The following is a 24,456-nucleotide window of genomic DNA, read 5'->3' as shown; positions in this document are numbered from 1 at the left end:
TGACTACAGCAAGGGATGACTGAAAACCTCTTACCCTGGTTAGAAAGACTATGCTAAACCTAAAAGAAATATGCTGGGTTAAACCAAAGTCCCCCCAATCATATGGATGGTCAATTTGACCTTCCTTGGGTAGACTGCATATGACATTAGACAAAATTACAGAAAATTGAAGGGACGGTGGGTATGAGCCCTAGTCAGTTGGGGCAAATAGCCCATTAGGTCTATAATGACTGAGAAAATTGAAAGGTCAAACAAGCCAACATCTTCATCCAATATACCCAGAGCTGGAAACTAGACGCCATACCTTAAAAGGAAAGAGGCTCAAAGGGAAGAATCATTCTTTATACTGAAGTGAGGAAGGGCACTGGAAAAAGCACTACTCCAAACTCTTAAATAGAAAAGGACCAGCTTGAGTTGAAGCATCAGATGTCAGGTATCATTGTGGTTTTGTGGAGCAATGAGGAGGTCCTGGGGCTACCGTGATTCTTTCCACTCCAATCATTATGCTGCACAGGAGTCCCAGGTACAAATGACAGTGGGGAACAAGTGCATAAACTTCCTTATCTATACTGGAGCTATGTAGTCAGTTTTAGGACCCCTTTAGCAAAGAAAGGATGAATATAACTGTGCCTATCACAGGATTATCAGGAAAATCCCAAGAACAGCCTCCAATAAAGTGGAGCCTGGGTGACCTGCACCTAACTCACAGCTTCTTGTATGTACTGGAGTATCCATTTCCCCTGCTAGGTCAATTCTTGCTCTGCAAACTCAATGTGAAAGTGACATTTTTCCAAGTAAAGCAGCAAATGCCAGTAAAAGTGTCACCTGAACAGGCACTTTATCTTCAACTAATGTTAACTCAGGTAAGTCATCAGAGGGTGAGTCAATGCCCACCCTGAAATCCACCAAAGGGTCAATGCAACAATATAGGCTGATGGGGCTACTCACTTAGAGCAATACTCTTTGAGGCAGGAGGCATTTTAGGGAATCTCACCCATTCTTCAAGAATTTTTAAAGTGCAATTTGATTCAGCCCTGCCAGCCACCTTATAATACTCCTAATCTGCCAGGAAAGAAAGAAAGGAGAGAGAGAGAGGAAGAAAGGAAGGAAGGAAGGAAGGGAGAGAGAGGCAGTGTGGGGAGAGGTGGCCTAAACAATGTATACACATGTGAATAAATGTAAAATTGATAAAATAAAGTAAAATAAAAAGAGAGAGAGAGAAAGGAAGGAAGAAAGGAGGAAAGGAAGGAAGAAGGGAGGGAGGGAAGGAGGGAAGGAGGAAGGGAGGGAGGAAGGAAAGAAAGAAACAAACAAAGAAAGAAAGAATCTAAGTAATATAGCTTTATTCATGACCTATGGTCTGTTATTGCAATAGTCCAGGACATTTTCCCTACAGTACCTAATCCCTACACTCCTTTGACAGCCTTACCAATAAAGTGTAAGTGGTTCATAGTTCTTCATCTCAAAGATGCTTTCTTTTGCATTCCACCTGAAAAAGAGTCACAATTACTTTTTGCCTTCGAATGAATAGTCCCTCAATCAAAAATTACTCTTTAATACTATGGGCAGTACTCACTCCCTCAGGGATTCAAAACCTCTCCTACCATATTTGGGGAAATATTGGCTGGAGACCTGAGAATCTTGCAATTAACTCAGCAACCCTCCTGCAAACTGTAGATGACTTGTAGATGGCCAACCTACCTTATGTGCATTGCCTAGTAAACACCATTCAGACTCTTAATCGCCTTGCTGAATGTGGGTATAAGGTGTCTTCTAAAGAAAAAATTTGCAAACAACAGATTGTTTACCTTGGATTCCAATTGCAGCAATGTCAATGAGGTCAAGTGGCTGAGTGGAAAAATGCTATTGCCTGCATTCTGTATCCCTGGATCCACAGACATTTGCAAGGGTTTCTGGAAATGGCAGACTATTGCAGGAAATGGATATCTAATTTCGGACTTTTAGTAATGCCTCTATATGAGGCTTTAATTGTGACAGAGCTTGAGCTTTTACTTTGATTAATGGGAGGTGAAACTGCTTATAAAACTTATAAAACTTGAGAGAACCAATTGATGTCTGCCCCCAGTTGGGACTGCCTAACCTTAAAAAACATTTCAATTGTAAGTGCATGAGCAACAAGGAATTGGATTGGGAATTCTTATTAAATTACTGGGTTAAGTTTCCCACACTGCAACATAATTCTTAAAACAATTGAACCCCACAACCAAGGGATGGCCTCCTTGTCTCAGGCAGTAGCAACCAGTTGTGATGTTCTGAAGGAAGGTGAGAAATTCTATTACTGTGCATGTGCCACATCAGGTCTTATATCTGCTGGAGCAGAAGAGCAGATGCTGGCTAACTGCTGGGAGGCTGGGGAGATATCAGGTTATATTGCTAGATGATCTTAATGCAATCCTTCAAACAACATCAGCTTCAAACCCAGCCACCCTGCTGCCTGCAGGACCTAAGCTTCTACCCCCACACCACAAATACATGGAAGTTCTTGATGCTGTCTTTGCTGGAGCTGATGGGCCAATCACTTGATCACACAGATTGGAAACTCTTCCTCAATGAAAAAGGCTTTGTGGATCATGGAAAATACCATGCTATGTACTCAGTAATGACTCTACAAGAGGTCATGAAATCAAATGCTCTCCTAGAAGATATGTCATCCCAAAATGCTGAACTAGTAGCCTTCGCCAGTGTCATTAAGCTTTCATAAGAGAAGAAGGGTGACAATTATACTGACACAAAATATGTCTTCTTGATTATTCATGCCCATGGAGCTATATGGAGAGAAAGAAAATTTGTAGTCTGTAATAGTAAGGACAAAAAGCATCCTCAAGAGATATGAAAACTGTCCACACACCAAAAGGTGGCTATCATGCACTGCCCTGGGCATCAAAAGGGAAACTGTAACATCTCAAGGCAACCACCTGAATCATCAATCTGCCAAAGCAGCTGTGTGTAGAACTGTGGTTTTCTCCCCTCTGCTACCTAAAATTGACTTGCCTTCTTTCTGCCTGAATATTCAGAGCAAGTAAGAGAAGAGCCCAAGAATGGAGCTTAAAAGAATGGGACTCTTCCTCTCACTGGAAGGTAAATTCTCAAGGAGTCCTCTTGTTACCTGAGAAGTTTATGTTAGCAATAACTACCTTCTCTGAGGCTCTAATTATGGGCGTGATGCACTAACTGAATTTTTCAGGCCATACCTCCCAGGACCAGGATTGTGTCAAGCAATTCAAGAGGTGACCCAGAGATGCCAACTTTGTGCCAAAAACAACCTGAAAACAGAAAAACTTCCAAAAACTCAGGGGACCCAGTGTTGTGAGACATACCTTTGAAGACTAACAAGTGGACTTCCCACTGATTCTAAAGGCTGTCGGAAATTACAAATATGTACTAGTTTTTGTTGACACCTTTTCCCTCTTGCTTGTATGCTTACCCAGCAGCCACTGCTCTGTGTTTTGTGGTCTCTGAGTGACAATTGTGGGATAATTTCTCCAGGAGAACAAGCAACTTTGCAGGTGCTGAAAACAGAATACTTCAAAGATGTCAAAGATCCCAGCTTCAAACTGCCAATCTGTGTCCATGGGTAATTTGCTTACTTTCTTTGTCTACCCATCTGCAGAATGGGAATATATAGTTTCACACACACACACACAGCCCCATAAAAGTTCTTGCTGTTATTATTTTAGATGCAAGTTTCAATCAGGACTTGTAAAAACAAAAAAGACACAACTCCTTTTGCACAGTTTTCAGAAATGAGGACAGCAGGAGGCTACTTTTCCTCTAGACCTTTCCTCAGAATTGTGACTTAGCCTTCCAGAGCTGCTGATGACAACTTTCTCACATCCATCCCTCTCTCCATTTCAGCTCAAGCTCAACAGCGCCACCTGCCATACAGGTTTTGCACAGCAGTGTAAAGCTTCCAGTTGTGAAAGGAAATCCACACTGAAGGGAAAGCAGTAAAGAGAACAGTAATACTTCTGCAAATTAAAAAAGCTGCCACAAAGGATGTGAGAAAGACCATTGCTTGACCTACAGTCAGGACAGACAGCCCCAGAGCAGATCATTGAATTGTATAACAGCATATTAAACAATCTGCAAATTTAGAGAAGAAAGCAAGCTACGAAACCCAATTTCTGGGAAACTCTTTAGTGGTTTGGGGCCTCAGTTTAACAATATGATCCAATTTAGGTTTATTACATTTAAATTTTGTTTTTGAATACATGGTATCTGCCCCTGGTTCAAAATGCAAGGAATAGAGGTAGGATACACATTGCAAAATCTCCTGTATACCTTCCTTACCAGAAACCCAGGTACTTCCCACAGCCAGCTATATTAGCGGTCTGGTGCAAACTTTAAGGACTTTTTTTAAGGGACATGAATATTCACAATTAGTTCATGTTCTTTTCAGACTTTCTTACATAAATTATAAAATATTATTACTTGGAACATTGCTTTTGGTTTGTGTGTGTGTGTGTGGTGATACTGGGGTTTGAACTCAGGGCCTCACACTTGCTAAGCAGTCAGTTTTACCACTTGAGCCACTCTACCAGCCCTGAATATTGTTCTTTTGAGAAAGAGTCTGGCTATGCAACCAAAGCTGTCCTTGAACTCTTGATCCTCTTGCCTCAGCTCTCCAAGTGCTAGGAATATAGACATTTGCTACCATACTTAATATGCATCTCAGAAATTATCCTGTATTTTTTGAGGCCAGATCTCACTATGCTGCCCAGACTGGCCTCAAAACTCCTGGGCTCATGGGATCCTCCTGCCATAGCTTATAGCTGGGAATACAGACTGGCACCATAGCACCTGGCTCCTATCATTTCATAGAGAGCTCTTTCTTTTTTTATGGCTAAAAATAGTGGTATATGTTGTATTGTTTATCTTCAAAATATATATGTTGAAGTCCTAACTCCAAATACCCCAGAAAGTTACTTTATTTGGAAACAGAGTCAATTTAGACGTAATTGGAAGAATGGAAGTCCAAATTATGCTGCCAGTTCCAGCAATGCTCTGAATTAAAGCAACAGATAAAGCAGTCAGTCACTTGAGCTGCCCCTAAAGCAAGCCAGAACAATGAATACAGGGCCCATCTTTCATTTCCATCCCGACTGAGGATCCCCAATGTGTGGGACACAGCACTGTGCTGTGTTGTATGTAGGGCCCAGGTGGTTGTAAAGTGCTCTAAAGTTTTCATTTTAGTGGGATGTTTTCTTGGTTTCACATTGGTCTAGGTAATATAGATTTTTCAACTGTTCTCTAGAGCTCTCACAGGGTATTCTGTTTCATAAATTGTCAACTAGGTGTCTCTGTGTGAGCAAGAGCTTAAAGCTTCATAGACTACCACCACCCTGATACCACTTCATCTTTTCAGCAGTTTCTAAGCAATGCTGACCATCTTTTTGGCACTCCAAGTTAGGCAACACAGAAACCAATACCCTGGGCACCTCCTGGACTTGCTAGAATGTGGGATTCACCAAGTAATCTTTTGTTTCCATCATAATGGAGTATGTTCTGTGTGGCACTTCATCCCAGTTTCACTGCATGAGGATGGATTGAGAGAGGGACACAGGTGATGTGCAAAACATCATGAATTTTCCTGTCTCTCTCACTGAATCCTCTCCTGGTTTTATGATGACCTGCATGCTATATTTCTAAAATGGACTTGAGAGATCTCACAGAGGCATTCTGATCAACATATTCTTTTTATCTTGTTATCTCTGTGGGAGAAGGGATGGGGGCACATCCTACTCTTCCATCATGCCGACACCTCTGTTTTATTATTGTTTTATTGAGTTACACTAGTTAAATCTCTGAAATGGTTTACTAATGCTTGTTTAATTGCTTGTATCCCAATAGAATCACTTTTTCCAATAAGCATTTTATTTTCAGACAGTGTAGGGTTATAATCAAATTTTTTGTTTAAAAATAAATGGCACAGGGAGTTGCAAAAATAGTAATCCCAAATACCTTCCAATGATAACATTTTATATAACTATAGCACATTCTAAAAGCAGGAAAGTAAACTTGGCATAATATTTAGACAGACATCACAGCTTCTTCATCCACACAGTGTGTGTATGTGCATCTATGCAGTTCTCTGCAATTTATTGCATATATATTTCATATCCATCATTTTGATCAAAACATGGATCCATCACCATAAATGATCTCCATCTTGATTTCTCTTTATGTGGACACCCAGCCTCTACTTTCTCAACCTTTTTGTCAATCACTTATCTGTTCTCCATTTATGTATATTTTGAGAATATTTTATAACTAAAATCATGCATGTATAACCATTTGAAATAGCCATTTTTTTTCACTTACTACAATATCCTTAAAAGCTATTCACGTATTCTTTGTATGATGATGCTTGTCAGTGTGGTGAATTATATTGGCTGATAGTGAATATTACTATACCTATTCTGTATTAACAGGTAAGTCACGCTCAGTAGTGATTCATTGGCCTTGAACAGACTAGTCTTTCTTTTCCTTCATTTTCCTTTCCTTTCCTTCTTTGCCTTTCCTTTCCTTTCTCCTCTCCCTTTCCCCTCCATTCTTTTCTTCTTCCCTCCCTCCTTCTCTTCTTTCCTTCCTTCCTTTTTCCTTCCTTTCTTTATTTCATCTTTTTTGAGAAAGAGTCTTGCTATGCAGCCCAAGCTAGCCTCAAACTCATCATCCTCGTGCCTCAGCCTTCTAAGTGCTGGGAATCAGGTGTATACCACTGTAACTGCTAAATATAGTGTTAAATATAATTTGCTAAAATTTTGCCCAGTAATGAGGTATTAATGTTCATTGGGGACATGGTAGTTTTCTATTCCTATAATATCTTTGGCTAATTTTGGTATTGTTAATGTGGATTTGATTGAATGAGTTAGGAAATGCTCACTCCTCTTCAATTCTTCTGCCTAGCACAGAATAGGTACTTAATACCTACACAGGTTATTTGAAAATTGTGTTAATGTGAGATAGAGGTCATTTAGGGTAAATGTAGTCTATGAATACATCATTTGTAAACATTATGCCATTAACAGAATGTAAGCATGATGCACATTTATTTTCTCTTTATACCTCACCGTGATTTTTGAGGTGCAAATCACTGTCCCAACTAACAAGTAAGGAGCATGAGACTCATCCCAGATCTCACAGCTGAATGGAGTTTTCACGAACTAAATCCTATTTCTAACTTCTTCCTTCTACACCTCAGGACAGCCTTGATCCTTAACATGGATGGATCCTCTTTCCTAAAACCCATCTCTTCTGGCTGTGCAGGGTTCTGGGTCTGGGAAAGAAAACATAGCACCTAAAAGAGAGTGTGAAGTGTGACTCTTTCGCAGATGAAAGGAATGGAGGGTTCTGTTTTCTAGGTGGGAGGGTGTGGAGACATTTTGAAAATAGGCTTCTCTCTCTGAGACATTGGTCAGATGACAAGGGGAGTTACATTTTCCTCATCATATGGATTATGCTGGATGTAGGGCCTCAGTAACCCTTCAATCTGATGTGTCAGAGTACAAATGTGGGACTGATCATATCCCATCCTCATAGTCCAAGAAGATGCCCACTCATGTGGGGATGTTTCCTAGAGACAGAATCTATTGGATTATTTACAAAATACCAATTTTCTGTCTCTTGTCCAATGATCCAGTACCCATTTATTGGATTCAGATTTGCTTACTGCTTCTTCCAGTCCATACTTACCTTCGCACACTCCCAAGCATGATATTTTATTGTGTCCAGCCAACACTTCCCAGAAATATTTCCCTGCTTAGAAACCTGGAGAAGTCACTGCATAGGTTATCAAAAATCTCTTCTCCAAGTAGAAAACACGCTGAAGAATATCCTTATAGGATACAGCTTTCGGAGCTGAGATGTGGAGATGGAGGTGAGCCATGTCTAGGTCCAGAGGCAACTCCATTAGTCACAATAAGGAAAGGAGAGAGATAATATGTTACTGTGAGGGAAATTCCGTTTCTCTTGAGCTAGGTACAGAGGTCACCCTATCTCCTAGCACATACTCAGGATGGTATTAAGTGAGGTCTAGGATACAGACTCCACTAGACGCTGTCTTTCCAGTCCCTTCTCTCATCTTTAGTACAGCCTGATGCCTCACTAACTCTAGAAGTCTAACTGTGAGGTCACAATTTGTATACCACCCTGACCCCACCACTGTCCCTAAATATAAATCCATTATTTGTTTTGTGAGAGCTCAAATGACTCTACTATCCAATTTCTTTCCATCTATAATTCCTTCCTAACTTTGCTTACTTCTCCATCAGCTCAGCAACCTGTCCAGTCACTAGTGCCCTCAATTTCCTGAAACTTTGTGATCACCACCCTGACTTGCATACCAGATCTGGATGGAGAAGAATGTCTGGGGGGAGGTGTGCCATGGGGTGAATCACAGATTCATCACATGAAGATCATGTGACCCTCAGTATCACTCAGTGATCCCATATCTGTTACTCATCAGCTCCCTCTCCTATGCCCATCCAAGGCTCTGTCCCACGGCCATCCCATCATCTCTTGGTACTGGCATATTTGCAGTCATATGTATATTCTGAAAACAAGCAGATGGAGCAAGCATGTCATGTGAAGAGCAGGAAACAAGGAGAGGGGAGAGAATGAGGTGGTTGCCCTCTTTGGGACACAGATTCATCAGAAATTTCCTGTGGCCAAAAAAACCTCTTTTCAAAATGTGCCTCACCCAATATTCACCAACAGCTTCAGGTCTCAACAACTTTGAAGCCCATCACAAGGTTGCTCTTTAGGAATACATGGACCTCAGGTGTAAGAGTTCATAAACCTGAGGACATAAAAGGAGGAGACAAAGGAGGGTTGGTGGAATGGCTACTCTTACCTTCCTGTCTCTCCAATCTGAAACCAAAACCATAGAAGAGAAGCAAGTCACAGAACAGGACCACAGTGAGTGTATGGGAGGAAAGTTCTGCAGGTGACATTGCTCCTACCCGGTTTATCCTGGATTTCTCCTGAAAGACAGAACAGAATATCCTGTGGAATTCAGGCCTGGATAAAGAAAAGCTCAAATAATCAAGGATGTGAAGGGTGACACCCCACAGTTTTCTCAGTGTTCTGGGTCCACATACCCTCAGAGTGTTCAAGAAATCTACTGTTCTTCTACTGCATGAAATATAGCAACAGACAAAATTTGCAGGCAATTGTAGAATGTTTCCATACCCAGATTCCCATACTAAAGCCAAAATACTTTTTTCTTAGGTCTGGGAGAGATGAATCAATTAGGGTTGTAATACACGTGTGCATAGAAGCAATGCTAGGAATCTCTCTGTATAGCTATCCTTATCTCAACTAGCAAAAACGCTTTGTCTTTCTTATTATTGCTATGTCTTCTCTTCAACAAAATTGGAGAAGAGAGCAGAACAGGTTCTGCCTGGAAGGAAAGGAGTGGGGGGGGGCAGGAGAGGGGGTGAGAGATAACCCAAACAATGTATACACATATGAATAAATGAATAAAAATACTTTTTTCTCTTTAGATCATATAAATCTTAGGCCTTTTACAAATGCTCCCAGATATGTAAGGATTGGTTTCTTATTAGTGGATGGTGAAACAAAACCAACTGCTTGTCTTTATTCAACCTTTCTGTCTGATCTTAAACACAATAGGGTATAGATGGCTCAAACCACCTAGGCCTTGGGAGAACTATGTATGGAAGGGTCCAAATAAGATACTTAACGCTTCTTTTCCGAATGTTTCCTGAAACACAAACAGAACATTTAGTGTTCAGCAGAGTAATGTATAAGGTACTAACACAAACATGGCTCACAGCTCAGGTGACAAGCTGGGAGTGTGAATGACAGGGCCTCTCCTGGAACTCTCCTTCTGTGCCAACTCCCCAGTCCCTGTACTGAACGTCTCTCTCTCTCTCTCTCTCTCTCTGGAATCAGACAGTATCAGGATTACCCATACTGAAGAGATGAATTGGACTCTAGGATCCTGTGGTTGTGATGATGGGGATATCAGAGAGAAGTTGCTGAGTTGGGGAGGGGGGATTAAAGCATGCACCCTCAGGGGAAGTGTCACCTCCAAAGAGGAGAAAATTGACTCCTGAGGATGAAAACTATTCTTGAGGCTGAATATTACCTCATCTTGTTGTTCACTTTTACTTCTGTGTACAAACACACACAAACTACAGTGAAAATCTCTGATCCTGACTCTGTTGTACCAGCTAGAGCCCCATTCGCTCTCTCTCTCTCTCTCTCTCTCTCTCTCTCTCTCTCTCCCTTTCCTCCCTCCTTTCCAGTTTGCCTCCCTTCCTCCCTCCTTTACTTACCAGAGGATTTGGAGAATAAAACTCTCTTCCAAATGAAATAAACAGCAATGCCAGCAATGCAGAAGATCACCAGAACAACAGAAACCATTGAACAGTGTGAAGTCTGAAAAAATGCCTGTGAAAAAACAGAATGAGACCTCTTAATGTTTGTTTACTGCAAAGGCCATTTGATTCTCATTTAAGGAATCCTCTTGCATCACAAGGATGTTTTTCTATAATTTCTTTTATATGTTAAAGTTGGCATTTCTGGCCACACCTGTGATTCCTGTACTGGGAAGGCTGAGGCAGAAGGATTGCAAGTTCAAGGCCAGCCAGGACTACATAGCATGACCCTGTTGCAACAAACAAACAAAAACCAAAGAAATAAAAAGTCTTTGGATTTCTGAGTAAGTCGATCTATCTAGATTTTATTTTCCTATCTAGGCAGGCTCTCTATGACTTGAGCCACTACACCAGCCCCTGAAAACCATTTTATGTGCTTATACATGGTGAAATGTTGTAAATGTTCCCTCTGTGATTTAAATTAATGTTTTGGGGGCCAGTGTGTGTAGCTCAGTGGTAGAGTGCTTGCTTAGCATAACAGGGTCCTCGGTTTGATCCCCATCAGCACAAAAATTTTATTTGAGGTGTAGCCTTTTCATGATTATTAGTTCAGGCTGATTTATTTGCAACTCAAACTGTCAATGTTCCTGCTAACTTTGTTTACCTAATCACTTTTGGAAGACACAATTTGCAAATTTTCTTTCTATTTCCATGGATGTTTGCTTCAGATGGTTAAATACATGAGGTTAACTTATATGTAAAATGTTTATATTTCCCTGGTGAATTAACTTTTTATATTTATGAAATAATTCCATTTACACTAATTTTTCTTAAAACTTTTTGTGGCACTAATATATATATATATATATATATATATATATATATATATATATATATATTTCTTATGGTTTTTCTGTGAATAATATTTGTCTCAAATATTTGTTCCTTTTTATGTTTCAGAAATAACTCATGTGCTTTACTTTTTGTCTTATGGATTCAACAAATGGTAATTTTCATGCAGTCTGATAATTTTGTGTTTTAACTGGAAAACTGAGCCTCTTCAATTCTAATTCTGGAATATTTAGGTTAGCACTAATTGTTCTATTACTTACTAAATCATTCCTGAAATTATATTTTTATTCTATTCTGTGTCACAGACTAATGGCTTTTTATAAAAATGAGTAACCAATATTTTTCTTGATTCTAAATTTAATTTTCTTATGTTTTGTATATATTAAGTTTGGAGAAGTGTTCCATGGAGTGATTTTTTTAGTTAATTTAATTATGCAAAGTGATCACTGCATATCTCCATACATGTGTGTAATGTACTTTGGTCATATTTGCCAACCATTTTACCTCTGCCTTACTCTTTCTACCTTTCTTCCCCCTTTTTAAAACAATTTTAATTGATTTCTTTATTCTATTTTCATACATAAATATACATATACATAGACCATATTCTCACCCATAACACTCCCCTTTCTGCTAGTTTATCTCCTAAACAGTTCCCATGGGGATGATCTTCTGATGAAGAAAATACTTAATTCTAATCCTAAGAATGGTAAGTCATTCTGTTTCCACCTAATCAAATGTTTATGATTTTCTTTTTATGCCTCATTTACTTTGACTTTTCAAAATCATTAAAATAAAACAATACTAAACAATCCAGAGATAATCTTTTCCTCCAAAGTGCTATACAGTACCTTCCCATTTTTAACTGACTTTCTGTCAATATTCTGGATTTCATTTCTGGACTCTGGTCAGTAAGTAGCATGGAACATGATATGATCCCAGAATTTTCTTGAACCACAAGAGAGGTCTCCACATCAAAACAACCATATGGGTCTTTATTCACTTTGGAGTCTGCAGGTAGTTCAACTCCTTCTTAGTCTTTCCACTTCACTATGGGCTGGGATAACCAACCAGAGAACTGACAGAGTAGCTGGATGCCTCTACCAACATTCCTCATAATGGAAATGGGAAGAGTTGAGCCCATCTATGCAGAAAAAACAGGGAAGGAGTGAAAACAAAGGTCATATCCTAAGGTCACAGCTATCCTAAAGTGGGTTCATCAAGCCCATCCACAAAACAACTCTCCCACTGTTTCTTGTTCTCTCTCTTACTCTTACTTTTTATTTATTAAAAAGAATGAATAACATTTAGGGAAAGTCATCCCTTCCTTGAGGAGACATTTGTACCTTGCTGTATCACATAAATGTGGTTCTATATGTAGACAACTAGAGAGATAGAGAAGCATTCCAGGTAAAGGCGCAAGTACATACCATGTAATCAAGAGTGGATATGCCATAGTTCTTTTAAGAAATAGCTACTAGCATGTGGTATTTCTAGATTGTAGTGTGCAAGAAAAGACGGATGTGAAATAAGATTTGAGACTAGCACAGGATCAGACTATGAGGTGAATATACTGACCCAAGGAATGTGGAGCACATCTTGTAAGCATAGTAGGCACTGAAGTCACTATGGTCCTGTTGACTAGTTTCCATCAGGTGGTAGTTATGACCATTATCTTACAGAGCCATTCTGAAGCATCATGAAATAGGATTTCAGGGAATCCTAAAGTGAAGGTGACCAGCCAGACACATCAGTGTCTCACTCAGATGAGAGAAGAAAAGGGCAAGAGATGTGGGAGCCTCTAAGAAAGGAGAGATAGGCACAGGAATTGTTTGGGAGTTTGATTTGAAGGACTAGTTAGATCCAAGGAGGGATTAACCTAACTTCCATTTATAATTTGGACGTGTTACAGAGTTAACACCTATTTAATTATTTGTTATTACCCATCGCCCTACTCCAGACAGAAATGTTCCCTTCTGGGTATTACTCAATTCACACAGTCTTAGAAATGATAATTGAGGAAATGGATGAATGAACCGTGTAGGTTGTAAGGAAGGGGTCCGTATAATACAGTGTAGACTCAACTCTCTTTTATCTTCTAAGTAAAATTGTAAACCCTGAGGTAACACAAGAGGCAACCACAGAAAAACTCTGAGAGGGCAAACGGGGAAAGTGAGTGTCTAGAGTCCTAGGATTAAAGGAAAACACTGCAGCTAAGATCTTTATTACCAGTCCCCCATCTAGAAACAGAAGTTGTCTCAGGCAGCCTCACTCCTCCCCACATCACTGACAATAACAGGGGGGACCCAGTAGCACTGGGAGAAGAATTGAGTATCAGCCTCACTGACAAGAAAGCAGGTAAGCACTTTTTTCCCCTGTGGGCTCACTTAGAGATACAGGGGGTCTCACCTGGAGAAACAGGTTCTATTTCCACAGGCAGCACAGGAAGTACTCAGTAGGAACCACAGGATTTGCAAATTATCCAAATATATGGAAACAACAAAAGCTCTTTTAAAAATTGTAACCACAACTGACAAAAGAAGACCTGAATCTGAGTATTAGACCTATAAGGGTGATCAACTGATTAAACAAAGGCTTTACATAAGATCCAGAGTATCCTGACATAATATCTAAAATATTCACTTTTTACAAAAAAAATCCATCATTTGAAAAACCAGGAAAATAGCATCTTCATTGAGAATAGACAATCAACTAACACCAAAACAAAAATTAATCAGATGTTGGAAATTATCTGACAAAGAGTCTTACATAACTACCACAAAAATGCTTCAGTAAATGATTATAGACCAGGTATCCAAACCTATAGTCCCTGTTATTAGGGAGGTGGATGTAGGAGGATGGTGGTTCTAGGCTGTCCTGGGCAAAAGCATGAGACTCTAGGTGAAAAACAAACTAAAGGTAAATGTGTTGGGGGCATGGCCTCAGTGGTAGAGCACTTGCCTCGCAAGCACCAAGCCCTGAGTTCAATTCCAGGTAGAGCTGAATAATAATAATAATAATAATAATGCTGGTGCTTATAATATCTCTTGAAACATATGACAAGATCCATATAAAATCATATGGATATTATATAACTGAAATATAAAATGACAAATTAAAATGTACTGAATGGGAACAACAGTAAAGTAGATTATGATAGAGAACATAATCCATGAACCTGAGTATAGAGCAATAGAATTCACTGAATTTTAACAAGGAATCAAAAGCATTTTAAGAATACACCTTCAGGGTCCTGAAGGACAAAATCAAAGTATCTGACATTTTATCATCAGAACCCCAGAAAGACAGGACAAACAATAGGGATTAAAAAATTTGAAGAAGTTTTGCCTAATAAATTCTCAATTTGATGAAAAGACATAAAACTACAGACCAGAAAAGCTGAGTGAATGCTGAATAAGGAAAATCAAGATAAATTCACATCTGATGTTCTATAGTTCAACTGTCGAAAAACTAAAGACAAAGAAAAAGTCTGGAAAGTAACCAGAAAGAAACCATGCATTACATATGAAGAAACTTCCTTTAATGACAACAGGTTTCTCATCAGAAATCTTGGAGGCCTAAAAGAAGTGACCCAGTATCTTTCAATTGCTGAAAGAAAAGAACTGTCAGGACATTCTCCAGAAGTAAAAAGAAAAAAAAATGGAGAATTTGTTTCAACCAAGCCATGCCTTAAAGGATAAATAATGGAAATTTCTCAAACAAAAAGGAAATGAAAAGGCAGGAATCTTAGACCATCCCTAAGGGATAAAAACCAATGAAAGGAGCAAAAAATAAAGGTACCTACAATAGACCACCCTTCTATGGATTTCTTAAATCATATTTGATGACTGAAACATAAATTATAACTCTTATCTGATGTGACACTGAAAGAATTTACAAAAAATTGACAAAACAACGTTAATTCAATTGTGGAGAATGTAAAAGGAATCAAGGGAAAGTAAGGTTTCCACATTTATGCAAAATGAAACATTAATAAGGTCAGTATCAATGACCTTATTATGACATGTATATGCCATAATACCAAGAGCAACTGCTAAGAAAACTATGCAAAATGATATGCTCAGAAACATGACATAGGGCATGGAGACATGACTCAAGAAGCAGAGCTCCTGCTTAGCAAATGCAAAGCCCTGAGTTCAAACCCCAGTGTGTATATACACAATGCAGTATTATTCAGATATAAAGAAGAGTGAAATTATGACTTTTTCAGGTAAATCAATGGAAATGGGGATCATCATATTAAGCAAATAAGCCAGGTTCAGAAGGACAAAAGTTGAATGTTCTCCTTCATATGAAATAGACCTAAAAGATAAAGATAAATCTATACATAAATACAGACATGATTTTATATAAAACACACACACACACACACACACACTAAGGGAACTAAAGGGAACTTACAGAGGTGAGAAAGGAAAAGAGAAGATGGTGAGTGAATAAAATAAAATTCATTGCTTCTGTTATAAAAATGTCAGAAAAAACACATTGAAAGCTGTTGGATAACACAGTAGGGGTAGATAGAGAAGGAGATAATAATAGAGGAAAGAAACTAATAAAGATAAAAGCATAAATCAATGAAATTTAAAATAGGAAAGCAATAATGAAATTCAGTGAAAATGTGTTTCTTCTAAAATTAATAAAAATTGACAAGCCTCTAGCAATATGAACAAAAATAGAGACAAAGAATATAAAAATATCACTAAAGTCAGGAATTAAACAGGAGGTATCACTGCAGATCATGCAGCCATTAAAAGGATAAGTCATGCTAGGAACAATTACATGCTCATATATTTGACAACATGGAAGAAATACACTAATTCCTTGAAAACCACAAATGACCTAAGCTCAGTCATGATGAAAAAATATGTAATCTGAGTAGTTTTATAACCACTGAAAAATTTTTATTTAAACTTAAAATTTAATATTAGAGATATTAAAATTTCCAGAGGGTTTGACTGGCAAGTACTAGAAAACATTTAAAGAATAGTTGTAAGCTGGGGGTGTGGTGCAAATGGCAGAGTTTCTGCTTACCAAGTGTGAGGCCTGGAGTTCAAACCTCATTACTACCAAAAAACACTTTTCAAAAGAAGGAAAAGCCATAACTCTCAAATAATAGGAAATAAAATGAAGAACTATTATAGCCAGCTTTACACAATTTTCCTAGCAAATAGTAGTAAATGTTTGGAATTCATTCCATAATGTCAAAGACCTTTGAAAAATATGAGTAAATCAATTTAAGCAGTGTATATAAAGAATTATAAACCATAACCAATTGGGAGTTATTCTAGGTATGAAAGGTGATACAACAGTCAAAAATCAGTTTATATAATCCAACACATCACAGAGTACAAAATAAATAGCATACACTCATATATATATATATATATATATATATATATATATGCATTAAAAAGTATTTGACAAATCTAACATCTCTTCATGATGAAATGTGATATAATACAGCAAATAAAGAAAGTGGTTATCTCAACTGGTGCCAAAAAAGTCATTTGATAATATTCAATAAATTGTCATCATAAAAAATACTTGACAAATAATGGATAGAATGAAATGTTGTTAGCATAACTAAGGCCATATATGTCAAACTCACAGTGAACATCATACTCAATGGGAAAGGACTAAAATTTTTCCCACTAAGATCAACAGCAAGAGAAAGATGAGCACTTTTCTGTTCAACAGAGTACTGGAAGTTCCAGCCAAAGCAATTAAAAAAGAAAAAAAATATGAAGAACATCTAAACTAGAAAGGAAAAAGTAAAATTATAATATGGGAGTCTGACTAGGTCAGGAGATTGGAGCCCTCATGAATGGGAATTCCAGGGAGTATTTGGGTCATCCATAGGTTGCGACCCAAATAAGGGTCTTCACTAGTACCTAAATGTACTGCATCCTCATATTGGATTTCTAGACTGTGAGAAATAAAATTTCTGTTCTTTACTAACTACACAGGTTATGGTATTTTGTTATAGAAGTGCAACCTGACAAAGATACACTATGAAGTGAAAGGGAAAAAAACTAAACATACACTTATCATACATCCTAGCCATTGTACTCATGTCCATGTTTGTGAGAGAAATGAAAACTTATGTCCATGCAAAAACCAACCCATGATTATACCAGCAATTGAAAGGAATGAACTAATGATACAAGCAATGAGCTGAATGGATCTCAAAGTTATTATACTAAATGAAAAAGCCCATCTCTAAAGGCCACATATATGTGATTCCATTATTAAATAACATTCTTATATTGTGAAAATAACAGTGATGGAGAACAGACTAGTAATTTGTAGGGTCAGGGATAGTGGTAAGAGAGGAGGGTGTGACTATAAAAGGGCAGCAGAGAGAGATCTCATGGTGAGGAGACAATTCAACATGAATGTACACATATGATAAGATGATAAAATTCTACGCACAAGATATAACAAAGTGGTCATGTAGGATACTGTCTGCTAAGAAAATGACATAAGAAAAAAGTCTTCTCTTTCATACAACTGTTTATAAAGCCCACGATGATTCCACAAGACAAGGCAGGTATAAGTTTTCTGAAATCAGCAACTGACCTGTTACCTGCAGTACCCAGATGGCGTTCTGTTCATGAGTCTGGGAGCTGAACCAGAACCCATACAGGCCAGCATCTGAGGGAGTGACTTTCTGCAACCTCAGGATCACATGTCCATCCACAATGAAGTCCTTCACCAGCTCTGTTCTCCCTTGATAGGCTGGCATCTGAATGTCTTTCCTGTCTTTACCATCTTGGTACAGGTGGACTAAGTCAGAGAAGTGATCATTTAAAGAACCACACTTCCATGGCCTGGGCATTTGCCTCAGGAGAGAGGAAGCAGAACAAACTACCTCCTCTCCTATAAAGATCCGGATGGGCTTGTCAAGCCCAACAAACTGCCACTGACCTGTGTGAAGAAACACAAATGGTAACTGGTCAAACATGATCACCATGTCAGTGTGGCCTATGCAGGACTAGGGTGAGGAGGTAAAGTGCATGGGTTTAGAACACTCATCACGATCACCTTACTACACCAAGGGAGTGACATTTCTTACACTTGACAGAACATACCCACATGAGTTACCTCCCTCATGCCTCAAAGACATCCCTGGAGGTGTATCTTATTAATATTCCCATTTTCAAGGTGAAAAACTGTGTTTCACAAACAGTAAGAACATTATCCATATGAATGAGAGGCACTTTCCAATACAGTTCCACATTATTTCCATCTACATATCTGCTTCACTAAAATTCACAAAAGCCCCTTTTCCATCTTCTTTATGAAAAACCAAAGGGCCACTCCTCGTCCAAAAACCCAAGGGAGATTAATATGACCATAAATCCAAATTTGGGATGATTTGTTTCCTTCAAACACATGAGTATGTTTCATAAATATTTCAAGGATGCAAGGAGGATGTATATAATGTAAACTCTGACTGCAGGTCAGACATTCATTTGTGCTCTGTTGTTTTGCTTACTTTGTGAAAATATGAAAGACTCCCTATGACATTGTGACAAGGAAATTTTCCAGCTTTGTATTAACAGATTTCTCCTTTAGTGCATTCACATTGTGACACAATCTTTCTACTTACACACTTGTGTGATAATATTTTTCTAGTTCATGACTTTGGCCATTCATAGTGCCATTTCATTCTTTTTAACATGCCTTACTTTCATTTTGTTCATATTTTCTTGATACACCTTGGCCCTCTCCTCCAATTTGAAATTGTCATCATCATCTGCTTTCAAGTGTGATAATGATTTGTTTTCTGGGAGTTTCCCCTGAACATCTCTCAGCTCTATGTGGACAGGGTCTGTTGTGGTCAGCATTGCTTTCCATGTCCAGCCTTTAGAGATGTTCTGTTCAACAGAGTACTGGAAGTTTCAGCCAAAGCAATTAAAAAAGAAAAAAGTATGAAGAACATCTAAACTAGAAAGGAAAAAGTAAAATTATAATATGGGAGTCTGACTAGGTCAGGAGGTTGGAGCCCTCATGAAAGGGAATTCCAGGGAGTATTTGGGTCATCCATAGGTTGCGACCCAAATAAGTGTCTTCACTAGTACCTAAATGTACTGCATCCTCATATTGGATTTCTAGACTGTGAGAAATAAAATTTCTGTTCTTAACTAACTACACAGGTTATGGTATTTTGTTATAGAAGTGCAACCTGACAAAGGTACACTACAAGGGTAAATGAGGGCTACAAGGGTAAATGGTGAGCACCATTTTCTTTCCTTACTTGCTCATCTGTTTGATGATCACTTCTGCAATGTTCCTGATATAAATCACACTTACCACTTTGTAATAATTTCTTTTTAGAGTGCTCACACATTGTGGGATCCCAACCCTTCAACTTTTCTGTACACTGCTTATTTGACTAGAGACAATTTCTCTTGATTTATCCATAAGGATTCATTGATGAATTTATGCATCTAAGTGTAGAGGGTGCATATGAATAACAAGCAAGACAGGTTTTATGTGTGAATTCTAAAAGAAGTGAAATTTTTTATTTTAGCACCAATTATTTCTAACTCAAGTATATTTTAGATATCTTTCTGAAATGAATTTCACACATTCTTGAAGCAGACTGTTATTAGATGAACTGTGACTTTGTAGTGTGGTCTCTGACTCCGCTGGAATGTCAGAGGCTGAGGCCCTGTCCCTTTATATGCACTCAGCCTCTGAGTACCCTGTAATAGGATGGGCGAGCCCCACACCTGCTGATGGCTCTACCCTAGGAAACTGACTCTCCAATTCCTCTGCTGAGGGCCATCTCCAACATTTGGTGCTTAGTGATCACAGAGGTAGGGAAGTTCAGAAGTCCTGGCATTTTAACAACCTTGAAGACCTATCTGTGATGATGGGAGGCAACGGATGAATTCCCAATGTCTCTTCTTTCTCAGAAGATAATGCTGAGCCACAGTCTAAATGATTCCTATAAAGGTTCCCCAGAAAGTCCTAGTTGACCTGAGTCCCAGTTGCTGTCAGCAATAGCTTGCTCTTTAGCACATCCTCCATGGGTTCAGGCTTCACTCTCCCACCTGCTCATTTGGTTTCTCAGAATCATCTCTTAAACAAACCCCCTGGAGATCAGCCCTTGTAACTGGATCTGCTTTGGAGAACCAGGTCTAAGTCAGCTGGGCTGCTCTTGCTGCATCTGACATTTCTCTTGCCTGTAGCAGAATCTTCAATGCTTTTACTGTTTCTTTAACTGGGGAATACCGGAAATAAACTGGTGTTGAACACTGCACCCAGGGACTTTGTGTTACAACCTTGTTAAGCTCTCTAATGGCTCTGTCAGGAATGTGATTCTAGTTCCATGCCACAACAAGCAAACTAACACTTTGAGAAGTTATGACCACAAAGATCCAATGCAGAGGAAAAGGGAATGTTAAAAACAAAGTCTTTCTGTCTCTGTGGTCATTTCCATGCTGCGCCTCTCCCTAAACAGCACGGAAGCAGAGAAGCTCATTAGAAAATGGGTGAGAGTGAAGTTAGATGAGAGGCACAGTATAGATTTTGTTGTAGAAACAGATTGTATGCCTTTTAGAATTATTTTTATTTTTGGTAGTACTGGGGTTTAGAACTCAGGGCATCAAATCTGCTAGGCAAGTATTCTAACCCTTGAACCACATCCTCAACATGTATACCACATTTTTATAAGTGATCAACAGGTGAATAAAGAAAATGTGATATAATTCACAGTATATTTGAATTTAGCCATAAAGAATGAAATTGTGCTATTTGCAGGAAAATGGATAGAACTGGAAATTATCCTGGTAAGAGAAGCAATTCAGAATCACAAAGCAAATATCATGTTTTTCTTTCATATGTGGACCTTAGAGTGCAAAAGTACATGAAAGTAAAAGGGGGACAATTATGAATGTGCAAAAGAAAAAGGGAAAGGGGGAGGGGGAGAACAAAAGGTAATACAGGGAGTGAATAGCATCAAGGTATGTATATGCACATAGGAAAATGTCAAATGAAACCCATTACTTTGGAATAACTAATATAAGCTAATAAAACAGCATAAGTTTTAAAATTAATTATTAGAATTTTAATTGTATATTTTTGTGGGGTACTCTGTGAGGATTTAATACAATTATATGCTATAAATCAGGATAGTTAACATTTTCCTCATTAAATTACCTTGTGTTTGGAGATTTTGTGTTCTTCTCTTACACTTATTCATAAAATATGTAATAGGTTGTTGTGAAGTATAGTCATACTACTGTTATGTAGAGCAAGTTTTGAATGCTTTTTGTTCCTATTTTCTTACTGTTGTTTAGCAAAACAGATATAGGTAGATAGGCAATGTATGGATCCTGCATAGAGGGAAAGGAAGTCTCAGCTGAAGCTTGTACTGCTGAATAGTGATTGCTCAGATACCTATGTCTACTCCAACTTCCTCTGTTTTTTGTTGAACATTACTTTGTGCCTTATAAGGTAGGTTTTAATGAGAAAGAAGAATGAATTTCTGCCCCCCAAAAGCTAAAAGATTCTGTGTCATCTTCCTATCCTCTGTTTATATAACACTAGTGTTTCCATCTCAGCATACCCACAGGTTGAAAAATTGTCTTTTCCTCAAGTGTCTCCTTCCACCCAGGTACCCAAATCAGAAAGTCAAGTTCTAGAGACTTTCCTGTTTAAACCCTCAGATCTCATCACTGACAGCATCCAATATGTTCTACTCAAAGTTTCTGGTGGGTCCCGTCCACTGTACTGTGGCTTCTTTAACACTTCACACATAGCATTTCTTGGCTACTTTTATGATATATAACTTACCTGAGTACTTCCCACTTCCCCATGCCTCCCACAACCCCCTGATATTAGCAAATGCCAGACTTGCACTGAGAGAAGCCAGGGGAATATAAACAACAAAGATATACTTACCCCATTGTTCTGCAGGATCAAGTAAAGAAATCAAACTGCTATTCAACAAAACATGGACAGAAAGAGGCTGTCCTGGATAGCTTACCTGACTCCAGCTTGTGGAAATTAACAACCAACATGAGCACGAGGGCCCATGGATGTGTTCCAGCAGGTTGATTTCATATTATGGAAACCAGCATAAGAGAGTAGACGAACTAAGGCAGCTGTTCCAGGATCAGGATCCATGGAGGAGCTCATTGTGAACTGATGGTAAAATGTGCTATTCTTCTCACACTATTTTTCACATGGCTGTATGTGTTAAAAGAATGAGGACTCTGTACTTTGAATCCTTGCACTTATTGGCAAGCCATAAATATTTGTCCATCCGGAGAAATCAATATATAAGTGGATGGGACAAACTAATAGAGAATCTTATCTTTGGTTAGGTCTCTACTGTGGGTGGTGTCAGAGAAATACCAGATGTAGGGATATTTTCATGACTAGTCTGGCAGGGAGAGGTTTGTGAGGATGGAGGTAGAAATTTAGTTCTGAAGGAGAAGTCATGCTGGCAGAGGGTAGTAGAGTCTTAGACAAAATATGGTACTCTGTGAGGGTAGTGAGGTAGCCCTGCCCACTCATTTCTTGTCTTGAGTTCAGGGTCAGGACTCTGATCGTGAGACCAGACATCATAATGTAAAGAGACTCAGTATTAGAAAATAATCCAATACCAGATCAGACACAGGGAAAGGGAAAAGATGCATTCATTAGCCATTCATTTCATACAGCAAGCCAGGTTATCCACAAGTAGAAATGATATGGTCTTTTTACACACATGAAACTCAAAATGATAAATCATTTACTAGATTGGAAAGTTAATTTCCAGGATGACATTATACAGAACAGTCTTTTATTGCAAAGCAAACAAGGATAAAAACAACTTAAAAAGAGGAACCCTATCTACTAGGAAATCATTTGTTAATCAATTTAAATAACTCATGGGTCTAAAATAAATTATAAAAATACTAGAGAGTGTTTAGACTAACACAGGAATACAAATACTATATTTGGCTGAATTTCAGAACATTGGCAATTCCAACATCTGTCCTGGATGTGAAGAAACAGGAACTCTCATTCCTTGCTGATAGGAATAAAGGCTATAGTCACTTTGGAAGACAGTTTGGCCATTTCAAAAAAGCTAAACATGCCACATGATTCAGCAAACATAGTCTTTGGTATTTATTCAAATGAGCTGAAAATTTATACACACAAAAACCTTGTACATAGGTGCTTATAGCCAATTTATTCACAACTGCCAAAAATTCAAGCAACGAACATGTTCTTCAATAGAAAAATGGAGAAACAAATTGTGGCCATTCATATATTGGAATATATTCACCAATAAAAACAAAGGAGCTATCAAGTCACAAAAAGATACGGAGGAACATTAAGTATATAGTGTTAAGTGAAAGTAAATAGTGTGCAAATGTTGCATAGGGCATGATTCCAACTATATAACATCTAGAAGGGAAAACCATAGAGACACAGAGATTTTTAAAAAATCATAAATAGCCAAGAGTGTGAGGGATGAGAGAGGAAGAACAATAATGAGTACAGAAAATAATTTGCAGCACCATTATATATATGTTGTAATGCTGAGTTCATGACATTAGAAATTTGTTAAACCCCATGAATTTCACAACACAAAGAGTTGCTTAGTTAACAGAATAAATTAACATTGGTTCATCAATCATAATCAATGTATAACACCAGTAAAAGTTATTGCTCCAACTGCCAGGAGCCTCCCTATGGCCAAGACGAGGGACTGGTTCACCAGGCCTGGGAACATAGGCATCTATATGCATTTTCAGAAACCTTCCTCACTTCTTGCACCTGTGTGCACACCTGGACTGCATGTCTGACATCTGGGTGCTACACAACTGCATATATGTCTCAAGACATAATAGGTGCAACTAGTTCCACATAACTTTCTTCCTGCACTGCTTGTACAACCCACCATTGATGGAATCCCAGCTTGACCAAGGTGATGAAATGCCATGGGTCATCACCAAATAAAGTTTCATATCAAGGAAATTTGACACTCCCACAGTTCTTAGGGGCAAGGATAAGACAGATGAAATTATCTGATTCTTCCCAGGGGTGCCTGGCTAAGAGAAGAGCACTGTAAATACTGCCAAAGCACATTTAGATACCATTGACACACTGTTAATGTTAATAATTGGCCTTTATTGTAAGAACTCTTTTAAATATTTATTATTCCTTAAAATAAACTAAGATGTTGGGTTTGGAGGTGATTTGACTCCCTCGT

At 38.4% G+C, this 24,456-nt stretch overlaps 1 pseudogene; it reads right to left on the bottom strand.

The window, feature by feature from the left end:
- Positions 1–7,177: 7,177 nt before the first annotated feature.
- LOC109679452 (butyrophilin-like protein 8) overlaps positions 7,178–24,456 on the bottom strand; it is a 62,744-nt pseudogene continuing 45,465 nt past the window's right edge.

The sequence above is a fragment of the Castor canadensis genome, chromosome 16 (assembly GCF_047511655.1).
Source record: "Castor canadensis chromosome 16, mCasCan1.hap1v2, whole genome shotgun sequence".
In the NCBI taxonomy this organism is placed as follows: Eukaryota; Metazoa; Chordata; class Mammalia; order Rodentia; family Castoridae; genus Castor; species Castor canadensis.
The sequence above is the reverse complement of the archived record's forward strand: the minus strand, read 5'-3'. Positions and strand labels throughout refer to the sequence as shown.